Source organism: Quercus suber, unplaced genomic scaffold, assembly GCF_002906115.3.
Source record: "Quercus suber isolate HL8 unplaced genomic scaffold, Cork oak 2.0 scaffold_434, whole genome shotgun sequence".
NCBI lineage: Eukaryota > Viridiplantae > Streptophyta > Magnoliopsida > Fagales > Fagaceae > Quercus > Quercus suber.
Genome location: NW_027069885.1, coordinates 641447 through 653351, shown reverse-complemented (window position 1 = coordinate 653351; position 11905 = coordinate 641447). Strand labels below are relative to the sequence as shown.

The window sequence follows — 11905 nt, the reverse complement described above, 5'->3', positions numbered from 1 at the left end:
ATATTTATAGGATAACCATCTCACAAATGTTGGTTACTAGCAAAAAAAAAAATTTATTTTTTTATGAAGCACTACATCTATAATACTTTCAAAACATGTATATTTTTAGTTAAGTACAACCGTGTAGCTGAATTTTAAAAGAAGAACTTAAGAAACAACACTTAAGTATTATACCAAAGTTTTGTGCTTAAGTTATTACTCGTTCAATTTTGAACTCACTATTAAAAATACTTTTTTACACATTAATAACAGCTAGTAACAACATGCTAATTAAATTTATTGCGAAAATATTATAAACATTAACATTTTGTTTTTCATGGCCCTAGATTTTTGTAATAGCTATTGTGAAGTAGAGTGTGGAACTGGATTTCTCTTTTGCATATCATTATTCCGTGTTTGTTGGGTTGCTTGGTCATGAAAAAAAGAGAGAACCCATTAACAGAAGGACTGTGTCAGTGATATGCATGTGTAATTTTATAGTGATAGAGAGAGGGGGCCTAGGGAGTCCTTTGAGAAATGGTCATGGAAAGCTCCGAGAGAAGTGCAGCAACGTAACCAACAAGTTCCTTTTGGCTGATATCAAAAAAATAAATAAAAATAACACAGGTTCGTTTTGGCAAATTAAATACTTATCCTCAAAGTTCGAGGATCTGAGAAAGTCTTTAGTAATCCTCAAAAAGTTATGACTAAAAACAAACAATGAGAAATATAAAAAAAGGAACTGAACAATAGCCGTTAAGGGGGGGGGAAGAATTGTCAGGACTGTTGGAATTCTATAAAAAAAAAAAATTAAAAAAAAAAAACCGAAAATATAAATTTTTTAACTGTGATACTATTTTCGAGTTAGAAAGTAATGGATATGCTAAGTCATAAAAAGAAAAATAAATCAAAACCAATAGAGATTGTGTCAAGGATGCACCCATTTTTAGCATTACAAATTCTCCCTGAAATTGGCATTAGTAAACATAGTAAATCTTTTGCCAAGCTGTTTGTGGAAAAAATAGATACGCCACACCCCAAGACCCAAGTATATATATTTATACTACAACAAAGTTAACTTTTTTCGAGGGTCAAAATCCTTAAAAAAAGGTATTAAAAAACCTCAAGAAAAATTATTTTAAGAGTCAAATCGACCCATGATAATCTTCGAAACTTATACCGTCGAAAAAGAAATTTTGAAAGCCAGGGTCAAGAGACCCTTAAATAACATTATTTACCAAGGGTTAAAAGATCTACATGTACAACCCTTGATAAATAAGGTTATTTAAGGGTCTTTTGACCCTCAAAATAAGATTTTCTTTAAAAAAAAAAAAAAAAACCCACAATCATGCACAAAAACCACAAGCTACTACCAAATACATCAAAAGTCAAATGTATACAACCAAATACATCAAGTCCAATGTACTAATTGTCTAACCAGTATATTTCCTGTATACTTGGGTGGCTCATTTTTTCGGATTTATATAATCTTATTACTTATCAAAAAAAATAATTCTCCTTTGCACATACATATATCTTATTCCTAGGGCATCGCAAAAACCGCTAGTTCATATAGAGCCATCAAACTGGCCGAACTAGCAACTAGAGCTCTATGCATTATATGGATAGATATCAATCAACCCAAAAAATTATAAGACAAAAATTAACATCTGAAAATAAGGATATTGTAAAGGTACTGAAAGAGCATGACCTTGGAACTGAATTCTTCTGTCGAAAGCCAAGACCCCATTTTCAACAAGGCAGCCAAAGCAGGGGCAGCAGCTGAACCAAATTCAAGTGCAGAAGCTAATAATGGAACTAACTGTAGAAACAAGAAAACAAAAACATAAGCTGGCATTCAAAGACATTTCAAGTAGATATATACCATTAGAATTTCCATGTCACGCCTTTTTCAGGACAATTGGACGAGGAAGCTGCTTTGCTAAATTTGGAAGCTTGCGGAAGAAGGTATCCTTTTCAACACTGTCTTTTAAATTTAGAATCTCCATAAAATGTATTACCCACTGTTTTACCCATTTATCACTGTGCAGACTGTCATTTTGTTGCTAAACTTAAATGCGTCATCTATCAAGCAACCTGATATATATAGAATCTTATTTTTATTTTTGAAGACCCAAAATTTAATACCATAACCTACTAGCTACCTGGGAAGCACCGACGCGGCTCCAGAGGAGCCGCACCGGAGTCGGACTCGGCCGGACTCGGCGACGCGGCAGGGACGCCGCTGACCGCGAGTCCGTGCCGCGTCGGGCCGCGTCCGGCCACGTGGCAGCGCCGACTCGTGACGCCGCTGACCGCGAGTCCGTGCCGCGTCGGGCCGCGTCCGGCCACGTGGCAGCGCCGACTCGCGCCGACACGGCGCGAACCGGGCCGTATCGGCCGTATCGGCCGATTCGGCCGATTCCGAAATTTCCGATTCCGGCGGAAATTTAAAAAAAAAAAAAAAGAAAAAGGTGCGAAACGCACCGTTTCAACTAACCTAAAAATACATCAGACTCGCCCAAAACCCATTCTTTCACTCTCAGTCCGTCCCTCACTGCCTCATCTCTCTTTCTCTCTGTGCTCTCCGCCCTCATCTCTCTTTCTCTCTGTGCTCTACTGCTCTCCGCGGCCGCGCACAGCTCCGCCTCCAGCCTTTCACTCTCTGCCGCGTTCTTCCTTCAGGTGTGCTATCTATTTTCTTTATTATCTTTTAGTCTCTATTTCTCTCTTCTCTGTGCTGTGTTTGTTGTGAGTTGTAGTCTAATTTCCAAACATTATGAAATGTTTTAGTTTTAATCTTGTGGGTTGTATTGAATTTATGAACATCTTGTTTTAATTATTATCTACTATTGCTCTTAAATTTGGTATATGTTTATATAATGTGAAAAAAATGTGCTTAGCAATATATTAAAAATATAAATAAATATATTTTTAATAATTTTTTATTCGCCGAGTCCCGCCGCACCCGCACCCACCTTTTTCAAAAATTGCCGAGTCCCGCACCCGCACCCGCACCCGCACCCGAGTCCCGAAACGCACCCGTGCTTCCTAGCTAGCTACTACCGAAGATCTTTTTATTTCAGAATTGAAATCACCCTGAGACTTGAGTTGCATTGGATAAACACAGCTTATTAATGCCATGAGTTTGTAAAATATGGCTAAAACAAGATTTTCATAGAAATCCCATGATAAAAGCATGAGTGTGTTAACTAAATGCCTAATAAACTGTTAACAGGTGATAGAAAATTCATTGACATACAAATTCGTATGCAAGGAAGAATGATCACCTATATCCTCTTTAGTAAAAAGCTTCCGATGAGCAGCAATGTGACCATCAGCTAAGTCCGCAACATGGATGTAGTCTCGGACCTGTTTAACACAAAAACATTTGATATTTTGTAAGCGCAAAAAAATTGTCAATTTAATCGAATTTTATGTAATGACAGAAAGTCAAATACTACTGCCATGGTTATAAAGGATTATAAGTGGAATACAAAACTAGACATACTCTGTGTCAAAAAGGTCCATGAGATGGGACTAATGGATATTACTGAAACTAGGGAAATTCCTATCAACTACTACTCAAAATATTTACACAAAAAAGAACATACCGCACTACCATCCTTCATGGGATAATCATGACCATACACATTAAGCTCAAGCAATCTGCCAACAGCTATTTGCTGTATTTATGGCATGAGATTGTTTGGGATGCCCTTTGGATCTTCACCAATTCTACCACTCTCATGAGCCCCAACAGGATTGAAGTAACTGAGTATAATTTTCCAATCTGGCTCCGCCTTCTGAATATCTCAAGCAATTTCTTCAAGGAAAAGCTATAAATATAGAATATATTAGAAGTTAGGAAAGAAAAGAAACTGCACTCCTATGAACACAAGAAACAGCAAGTGGGATTATCCAACTTCAAAGACGGATCCTATGTGTGGTATGCCCAAAATAAACATTACTAAGCACCCAGTGATACATACCTTGGTCCTTCCATAAGGATTCATAGCTTTCAATTCGAAATCCTCAACACAAGGCATTTTTTCAGGTTGACCATAGACTGTTGCAGAATATGAGAAAACCATCTATTTGGCCACAGGATAACATTACTTGTGTCAGTAGTGGGCAGAGCATGCCAACATGTGATGTAATCAATAAAAAAATGGTTCACCTTCTAAGACTAAACAATTCTCTGTTAAAGATTCAACTGAAAGTTGAATGCTATAACCACTTTTGACAAACAAATAATTAGACATTTTTTTATGATTCGATAGTTACAACGGTGGGTGATTTACAAGGCCCGTGGTGACAAAAGAATTAGACATCGAACATAAAAACTTCAATTTAGCAGTAAGACACCAAAAACAACAATATTGCTTCCACAAATATACAGCTACATATACAAATCATAGTTTATGCAATTATGATTTGAAAAGAAATATACTGGAATCAAAGATTTTGCAAAATCAAATATGACTAAAATGAACGTTTAATGCTTAACTCAACAGCCAAAAATTCTTTAAGACATAAATTATTGTTGATTCACTTCCAAACCATTTGTTACAAGCGCAAGATTCAAAAACAAAATCAAATGAGTTCAAGAAATTAAATCGCAGACACACCTTTTTGCAATCATATTTTGCCATAACCTCATAAAGATTAATAGTGCCAATCAAATTGTTATCAAAATAACGGCAAGGGTTTGCAACACTCTCCCCAACAGCTTTTAGGCCAGCAAAATGGATCAAAGCATCAAATTTGTCTCAAACAAAGCCAATGGCACAAAACTAAGCCAATTCTGAAAAAGTCTATAATTCTGTTTGTTTCCGCAGAAAATAGTTAACAGTAAAATTGAATGAAAACAGTGGAAAATCATAGCACTGAATGTAATTGAAATTAAACATACTGTGTTTGAGAAAAGAGCTTCTCCAAGTCCTTATTCCTAAGATCACCCTGCAATCAAACCAACATGTAATGTAACCAAAAGCCAAAACCTCAAAACACCACCATTTGGTTGCCAAGAAACTGTTAAATTTTTTTTAAAAAAAAAATACAAATCTTCCGAAAATTAAAACCAGCATTGCTCAAGATATTCAAGAATCTCTAACTTCTAACCTTCTTTTCCCTCATTTTCTCGGTAACCAAACAAAACATAAATTTACACACATACAAAAAAAAAAAAAAAATTGAATACCAGGTGTAATTCAAGATTCTGAGAACACTTAGGGCCGAACAAATCATGAACCCTATCAATAGCTTCGGTGACAGAATTATCAAGAGTGTCGATGATCGAAACCCTAAAGCCTTCATTGAGAAGCTGAACCACAGTATGAAAGCCAATGAAACCGGCTCCTTCGATAACTAGAATCGTCTTTTCCGAGAAAGTCATTTTTAACTCGAACTATAAAGAACATGTAGTTCAGATAATATGTTCAAACCTCATACATCCAACCCATACTTTAGATTCCAAAGGACAGGTATGTAATTCCATTTCCAAAGTATCCAAACCCTGACTCCAAATTATATTATTGATTAGGAAGAGAAATATCAATGGAGAGAATGAGAGAGAGAAAACAAGAGAGAATACCAAAAATTCTTTGCAAAGATCTACTAGGTAATTTCCAAATTCAATTTTTTTTCTCAGGAAACAAACAGAGAGAGAGACTTGTAATCGGATAAAGGGGCGGAAGAGAGGGCTCTGACAATCAACGGCTAGTCGTCGTCAGCGGAGATAGGATCGCCGACCACTGCGCCTCAACCTATCATCGGAGATGAGATGAGCTCCGAGAGAGAGAGAATTTTCTAAGAGTTCTCATTTAGTTTGGAGGATGGTTGAACAAAATGAAAATGGGTTTTCTAAGAGAGTGAGCAAAGACTTTATTAATTGGTTTTTTGAATTCTGAGTTCGTGAGAGAGAGAGAGAGAGAGAGAGACTTTATTCCGAGGGTTGTGTTAGAATTCCGTTGAAGAATGTAAAAATTTGAAGGAAAGGAATGCGGGATTTAAGTGTTTTATTTTATTTCAAGGGTTTTAATTACCATTGGAAGAAGATTAGTTTTTTTTTTTTTTTTTTTTGAGAAATGGAAGAAGATTAGTTAGATTTTAATTACCGTGCCAATTTTTAGCATTTGTTTCAACCATTTTCAGTGAACCCTTGGAAAAAAATGGGTTGAAACAAGTCATGTTTCTTATAGTGATATATATATATATATATATATATATATCACCTGCCAATAGCTTCTACTAGCTGTTTGTCGAAAAAATAGATACGCCACACCCCAAGACCCAAGCGTATATTTATATATATATAACCTGCCAATAGCTTTTACTATTATATCACAACGTAGAAAAAATTGTAAAGAGTAAAAGTTGAAAGAAAAAAAAAATGAGCTTAACTTGGTTCAACATGAAGTCATGGCTCATGTGCTTTGTTTTTTATATAAGCATGGTGGTTCTGATCAATGGCATCGCAGCTAGAAATATCAAAGAAAATGGTGGCTATGTTCCTGTTCCGGTTAACCCCTACAATCGTGGATGCAACAAGATCAATTATTGTCGTGGTGGCTAATGTTTTTCGTTTTTTTTCCCCCTAAGTTACCTGTATGAATAACAATCCTAATGTAATTTTTTTTGATAAATATATATCTCTTGCAAGCATGTGAACACTTTAAATTGCAAGCATAGCATTAGAGCTACTATTAGAATTGTCTAAAACAATATAATGCAGATATCGAGCAATAGCATTTGGTCCATTTCAAGTTCTTGGGCCATCAAAACACAGGCTCCACACCACGTTGCATAGAAATCAAACAATATTCATTAAACGTCAAGCTCAATTTTCTTCCTTAACCAGCTCCTGAACCTTCTCATATCTGACAACTTCTTCTGCTCACCCAATACAACAAAAATGTTCTAGAAGATTTGTTAAGAGTAAATCTATATATCTATCAAATTTTAAGTTGGGTTATTTTAAGGTATTTTTGTTAGATATTATAGAAGAGATTGTCTATATGTTAAATAATTAGAAAATATTCAATACGAAGCAGATTTTGTTAAATGGGTATAGAATTTGATATGTTTGATGTTTTTTTATTGTTTGTTCTTATTTATTTAAATTGGGAATCTGTGAGTTATGGGTTATGAATTATGGATTTTAACAAATTTCTCCAATCAACTGATAGTGTGGGATTAAGGGGTTTTATCGACAAGTATTGCAACAGGTTACTATTTTAGACACTCATTAAACAATAAATTTAGGATATAAAACCTTTTTAATGTGTTAAATTCTTAATATGTAGATTTTATTTTATCAAGATTCAAGAGCAGCACTTATCAATTTAAAAAAATAATAATAATAATAATAATAAATTAAAAAGATCAAGAGCTCTATATTAGGGAACATATTCAATTTCAGGCGTGTTAAAAAATTCATTTAGTTTATAATCAATTATATATATATATATATATATATTGTTCCATTGCATTTTTATGCAGTGTAAATAATAACAATAACTAGACAAGACATTTTTTTTTTTCATTTCATAACATATAACTATTTAATATATGTTTTAGCTATATAGTGTTATTTATAAATTCAATATCTGCAACTGTAGTAAAATAAACCAAGATTATATCATATATCATGCTCAATAAATTTCTCGTGTATTGTACGGGTTAGCGACTAGTTAACTTGAATAATGATACACTGACGCAGTAGCTTATATACAACAGAAAAGCTAACTAACTAACTTAACTATAACTACCTTCTAACAAATAAAAAGACTACAATAGGTTTCAATTAACTCAACTGATAAAGTCTCTAATAGTTATATAAGAGATCTGAGATTTAATCTCTGCCTATACCAAAATTAATTGGTGTCTTAGTCTAATAATAAAAAGCTATGATTAGAAGCAAACGCCATTAGTTAAAACTTTCTAAAAAAGAAAAAAAAAATTAAAGACTACAACTAGTCACACACATGCACAGCACATGCTTATTACTAGACTAATCTACATACAGTTTAACTAACACTATTAACAACTACAACACTACATGTCGTGTAGCCTGGTCTTTCTTCATTTTCTATATCTTTGCTCACTTCTGATTCTGATCTAGCCTCTTTATCCTTCAGCCTTGATCTGTGATACTCCCCCTCAAGATGAAAATCATGAGAATGAATATTGAAAATGTCCATCTTGACAAGTAGAGCTGAAAACTGAATTTGGATACATAGAGAACATTGACATTAAAATATGAAAAAAGATTAAAAATTTCAAACCCAATTTTGCTTCCAAAAGAATCTAAACCGTATACACATATAACGTTGAGGAAATTGAAAACTCTGCTCCCTATATTTCCAAATAGCAAACAAACTGAAACATGGTGGTTCTTTTTATAAGCACGTTGGTTCTTTTTAATCTACTGATTCTCCCAAAGGTTAGCTCCCATTGAACCTTCCAAGAAAAAGCTAATGTCTTTGGGTTTTTTTTTTTTTTTTTTTTTTGGTTCCTAAGTTTCCTGTATGAATAGCAATCCTAATCTAATTTTGTCTAATGGAAAAATATCTTTCATTACTTTTTTTTTCTTGGAACCTCTTTCATTATTGTTAGAAAATTTAGATCCCGGTTGATAGAATTAACAAGTTTTAAATCCAAGTTGTTAATTAGATTTATTATGAATAAAACTTGTTAAAACAAACAAACATCAATATCATGTCAAAATCATGCAGTGGAAAAATTAAAGAAGACAAGATATGATGACCCAGGAAAACCAATGAAACCAACCAGTTTCACAGTAAAAAAACCTGGGGGAAACCTTCCCGAAAAGTAATCTACTATAGTAAAGAGAAGTTTCAGATCTAGTACAAAACCTTTGTCCCTAGACTCTACAATCCCCGTAGATGAACTCACAGCAGAAACCTTCTACCGCTTCAGAACCTCTGAACTCTTCAATATATGAACACCACCCTTTGATGTTGCACGGATCCCAATACGTGACTAACTCCTTTGCACGAATTCTAGTACGTGATTCACTCCCCAACTTTGAGGAAGAAGAATGTTGGCTACAAAGTTCTTCACTTCATCAACAATGAAGATCAAGAAGCATTTGGTTACAAAACCCTAAGGCGCAAAGACGCAGTAGCTTCTTTCAGAGAGAATAAGGTATCGGTCACCTTTTGCATATGTTCTCCTTGTATTCTCCTATGTGACGGCCTCTAAAATAAGCCTTATATAGGTCTAGGGTCGTGAAAAAAGAAATCCTACTCAAATACATAAGCCTGGCCCAAAAACAGAAATCTGAATTCCCGTAACCTCGACAGATAGCAGCTATTGAGGAGATGTCAAGAAGGTGTCGAGATTTAATGAATCTTGACAGATAGCAGCTATCGAGGAGGTGTCGAGAAGGTGTGGAGGGGACAGAAACTTTCTTGATCGATCGACCAGCTATCGAGAAGCTATCAAGATTGCGATAAGAATCAGCTGAAGAGCTCGACAGATAGCCAGGTGTCGAGGAGGTGTCGAGAAGCTATCGAGATTGCGATAAGAATTAGCTGAAGAGCTCGACAGATAGCCAGGTGTCAAGAGGTGTCGAGAAGCTATCAAGCTTTAAAATTCAGCACTTTCTCACTTGATTCTTGGACAGACTTGCATGGCTTTAACACTTGAACTTGAAACAAGGTTTCTTGAAATATTAAACACATCCTAGATCTACCCAAATACAAGTAAAGTGCGTTTTGTCAAAAGATTAGCCAACTACATAAAATAATGACATATATTCTTAACAAGTGAACCACATATGTCCTAACAATCTCCCCCTTTGGCAATCTGTGACAAAATCACAACAAACAAATGAACATATGAGAGAAGTCATAAATCACTCAACTCATACTCAATTGTTGAATACAATAAAATCTATCCTAGCACAAACTCTTGAAAAATTTTGCAAGAAGAGAGTTCATAGCATGGAAGACTTTGACAACCTGTATTTCTGAAACACTTAAACAAAACTCATTAAGGCATCTTGTGTGAAACAGAAATAATAGATTGCATACAAGTAAAGAAATATGTGTATGGAGATAGAAAAGAAGCAACACATGTAAAGGTAGGTGAAGAAAACATATATCAACATATAAAGAAGATAAGGTCAATGTATGTAAATAATAGTCACAAGACCCAAGGTACAAGAAGAAGGGAAGAAGGAAGTAAGCACTCCCCCTAACAAGATGAAACACATCTCCCCCTTACAAAGGAATGTATTTCTCCCCCTAACATGTAGAATCTTTAAAAGGAAACCACATATCTCCACAAATTCTCCCACTTTTTGTCATGATTGACAAAGGGTATAGGAAGCTAAAAAACTTCACCCGAGAAACATAAAGATGATCAAGAATGATCAAGGGGGTACAAAGAATCCATATAAATGTATGAATGTAATGAAACAAGATACTATGGATGACAATATAAAAGAAGGATGCAAAACATGTAAAAAAAACACATCTCTCAACAAGAAAAATGTTAAACACATAAATCCCAAAACACATGCATACACTAAACAAGTCTAGCCAATTTTATTTCAAAAATAAGTCATGACAGTTTAGTGAGAATACAGTAGCACATTTAAACACTTGTGATGGCCAAATCACATTGTACCTGCACATGTATCAAAAGTAGTAAAGAATATTGCGTGTTGTGTATGAAAAATATTGCAAGATTGCATATGTGTATACATGTTATGACGATCTGAGATATGAGAAAATAACTTTAAATCACACACAATCATAACTGTTTGATGTGGACTATCACCTTCGAGGTACATCCTATAACTCCCACATCTCTTAAAATACACGCTTGCAACCATATTTAAAGTACTTTTTGCTTTTTTTTTTTTTTGCATATTTTCTTTTATTTTAGCATACTATACATGGGCATATAAAAGAGAGAAAAGAAATACCCAAAATGTTAAGTATTTGACATTGCACTTTCACTATGCCGAAGCATACGAATGTCTTTGACACTACACTTTTGCTATACCGAAGCATACAGGTGTCTATAACACTGCACTTTTGCAATGCCGAAACATACATGTGTCATTTATGATTAGCGAGCAACAGTGGTGAGATGGTTATTTATGTCTTTCTCTTAGGATTTTCTAGTCCTACCCGTTAAAAAGAGTGATACGAGTGTTAAGTTTAAGAGATAACTTAATCTTACTCATCACAAATAAGAGCCACAAAGCTCACTTGCTTAGTTGTGCATAGAGATGCTCATCTAAGTTACAAGAGATATAAAGTTTAGAAACTTTGTTTCAATGGCCATCCAAGGTATACAAGTACCAAAGTACACAAACACACACTGTTTTTGAATTTTTCTAATTTTTCCTTTTTATTTTTATTTTGAAAACAAAACAAAATAAAAACTAAACAACCAAACAAAAATAGATAAATAACATGAATGCATGAAAGAAAATGCATATGCATGAAGGCATGATAGAAAAATGCAGATGCATGAAAGCATGATTCCAAAAGCAGATAAGAAATCAAGCAAGAAAGTCCTACTTTAGATAGAAAGAATTAAAGCAGAGGACAAACTGAAAGACAATTAAGTCTTAGGTTCCTTTCTCACCCACATAGCACGAGTCTTTGGCCATGAAGATGAAAAGGCACATGTCCTAGTATTTCTACTAAAGGACATAGAAGAATTAAAATTCTCCTGAAATTGAGTTAAAAAGTTTAAGACTTTTAATAACTCTCCAAACAAAGGTGTAGGTTCTTGAGAGGAAACTTGTGACCGTTTGGACAATTGCTTATGAGGATACAACTTAAAGCAATTAGGACGAATGTGTCCAGCAACACCACAATGATGACAAACATGAGGTCTAACAAAGGATTTAGAATTAGCCAGATCAGTTTTGGATTTC

General features: G+C 34.5%; 1 pseudogene; it reads right to left on the bottom strand.

Moving 5' to 3' along the window:
• Positions 1-1374: 1374 nt before the first annotated feature.
• On the bottom strand, positions 1375-6087 carry LOC112024489 (bifunctional UDP-glucose 4-epimerase and UDP-xylose 4-epimerase 1-like; annotated as a pseudogene).
• Positions 6088-11905: the final 5818 nt, after the last annotated feature.